The sequence below is a fragment of the Austrofundulus limnaeus genome, unplaced genomic scaffold (assembly GCF_001266775.1).
Source record: "Austrofundulus limnaeus strain Quisiro unplaced genomic scaffold, Austrofundulus_limnaeus-1.0 Scaffold114, whole genome shotgun sequence".
In the NCBI taxonomy this organism is placed as follows: Eukaryota; Metazoa; Chordata; class Actinopteri; order Cyprinodontiformes; family Rivulidae; genus Austrofundulus; species Austrofundulus limnaeus.
The window spans coordinates 1,347,782-1,351,005 of NW_013952516.1; positions in this window are offsets into that span (position 1 = coordinate 1,347,782).

Genomic DNA, 3,224 nt, shown 5'->3' on the forward strand with positions numbered 1-3,224 from the left:
ACACACACACACACACACACACACACACACACACACACACACACACACACACACACGTCTGAATTGTTGTCATAATCTCCACAATTGCTATTGCTTTTTGTGTACTTTTTAAAACTAGCAGACATTTTTTTAACTGTGAAAAGCTTTTCCCTGCCTGCCTCAGGTGAAGGAGTTCAAACATARAAGATTTGTTCACAAGTGATCATCGTGGTGATGGAGTGAGAGATGGGTGGACATGGTGCTGCTTTGGTCTGTTGTGATGAAAAAAGACTTGAGTCAAAAAACAAAGCTCTTAATTTTACTGTTACATCTTAAAAACCACACCTGTGATATGCTATTTCATATTAAGTTTTTAAAAACTAAAATCCTGCAAAATCTTTAGATTCATTTTGGGTAGARTTTAAATTAGTCACATTGATTCCTTTTTGTTTTAACTTGTCAGTAAAATATTCTTTGCTCTATGTGTTTCCAGATTTGTATGATTTCCTTTTCACCTCATCTGTACTTATTTTCTTTAATATCACTGAAAATAAACTGGATCACATGATAACACTTTGGAGTGGCTAACCAAGAACCATGTCTCTTTGAAACTAAATCAAATCATCACATCACGCTCCATAACTCAGATTCTCATGGCTACACAACACTGCAAAAATTGTCCATCTAACCAAGTCTCACACTTATATCCAGCCAAAAAGTATTTTTGAACTAGTTTGAGACAAATACTAARGAAGAGCATTTGTGTTTGATTACTAATCTTATTTGCCTGGAAACGTTTCCTTGTTTCAAGAAGTCAACTGTCAAACTGCACTGGAAGATTATTTCACAGAAAATTCAGACACTATTCTATTTTTTTAGTGTATTCATTGAAGTTTGACTGGAGCTCTCAGCAGCTGCAGAGTTAACAAGTCAAGAGTATTTTTTTTTTCTGACAGCAGCCTTTGACAAAAACAGACCAGAGCATCTAAAATGGTTTTAGTTGATCTTAGCTTGTAGCGTTAAGGGAGTGTGTGGYCTGGCCTGTGCGTGGAGTTATCTGGAACGAGGTGTAACAACCAGATCTCCCCCTCCCACGCACACTCAAACACAGACATAGTGTCATATTTCCACATGGTTTGCAACTTTTTTATGCTTTAACTGCAATGACAGATAAACCACTTATTTTTATTTCTTATAATGTTGAATTTTTATATTTTTACTTGTGTTTCCAGCCTTTCTCAGTACTTTTTCACTGTCAGCCTTCACTCCGTTTGCTCACACCTGTTCCCTGTTATCATTTTCCTCCTCTTATCAGCATCTGTCCACAAAATCTCTCAGATTTTCACTTCTCATCCAGCTCTTATTACCATGCCATGCCTCAGTGTCTCCTTGAGTTTGTTTTGTCGTTTTCGCCTGCATTTTTATTCTCTAACGTTTCTTTTTATTTGAGCTAAACCACAACATTACCTCTATACAATCCTCTGTTCGTCCTTATCCCATCCCTTCATTTTCAGCTGTATAGACTGATTGAAATGTGTCCTTGTAGCTTTGTTTATAAAAGCGCTCGCTGCCCTTCAGGTGCATTGTTTGAAAATGTGACAGCCCCCTTCACTTTTTCTAGGCATAAATGGTTGAATACTGTCAGTGATCTTGCAGTGAATCAGGCTCCTTTGATAAGAAATTAATGATGTGCTCATTAGTGTGAGATGAAAGTGAGAGCGGGTCGGGTCAAAGTGATGAAAGGATCTCTACAGCAATAACTGCAGTGATCTCCACGTTTCGTGTACACTCAGTATATCAAAGCATTCGGCCCTTCCACTTTTATTACACTCACATAAAAAGTGCTTATTATGTTTGAATAATGTACAAGAGCTTAAAAGTAGTCAAACATCTGCCATCCCATCACTTATTGRCCTCCAGGATGTATTAAATGAAGCTTATTGGAAAAGTATGAAAGTACACGATGCTGTCTGCAGGTTTTAACATCTCTCTTCGTAAACATGAAATCCTGGAGGACACACGCTCATCGCTAGAGAACGTTGCCTCCACAGAAGGACAGTTCTAAAGGTTGCACACACATGCGAGCACACACACACACACACATGCAACGTCAGCCAGCTAAATTGTTTTCGTGCTGTTTTCCAGCCCTAAGCTCTAAAGGGAGAGAAGGCTAAATTGAGGCAGGAATTGGAGAAGCTTAGGTAAGTTTCCTGCAACAAGCGCAGGCTTTGTTCCTGGGTTATCTTCGCCGTGCCTTTACCCGGCTGCTGTGTGTTTGGAAACATCAAATTTGATTAGATTAGACGAGAGAAGAAGAGATCCACTTTCTCTGCTTGTTCTGCTGCCAGTCTCCTGAACAATAATCCGCTCTCAGGTGCGGGTACAAGTGGCTTGTAAAAGAGGGGCCGAAGGATAATATGAGTAGCGGTGGGGAGCATAACCTGCTCCAAGACAGACGTATACAAAGACACAAGAAAGACAGCCTCTGTTATCGCTGGTTCTCTCTGAACTTGTAGCTCTATAAACATTTTGCAGTTTGGATAGATACAAAGCTTCAAATGTACTTTTACAGTTTTTTTACGATTTTTGCAGAATATTTATGCAGAATATTTATGTGCACCTCAGATACACACTGCTGTCACCACAGGAATGAACACCACCAATGTGCAAAATATAATGAAAACATTACATCAGCCTAAAAGAGTGGGAATAAAATAACGAAAGAATAGTGAGTTAGTCATCGCTGAGTAATTGCAACATCATCACACYATGCCTGAGGAACAGAGCTAAACAGCTCGTAATAAAATAAATAAAATTCAAAACATCAGGTTTACTTTTTATGCAGCTTTGCTCTAATGGTAACAGAGATTATATCATTTTCATGTGGGAAAGAAGTTCACGCCCACTCTCACCTGTTTTTGAATTCCGTTCAGCTCAGGTGTCTCCAGTTTCCTCATCATCCCTGTCCTTTATCTTCAACCTCTTTCCATCGCCACATCAGCAGTGCATTACTGGCCTTCATGCCACATGTCCACTTTCCTTCCAGTTTTCCTCGTGTTCCTTGTGATTATATCTCAGATTTCTGTAAATCTGCTTCCACAACAGTGTTTTGTTTTTATTATAAATAAAGTTTTTTGTTACATATTCAAATTTTTTCATGGTTGTCCGTGTTCTTGAGATTCTTCTTAAAACGGTGACATTAAACATGTTGCAACAAAGCAGTTGTTTTGAGGTTGTAACTCTGA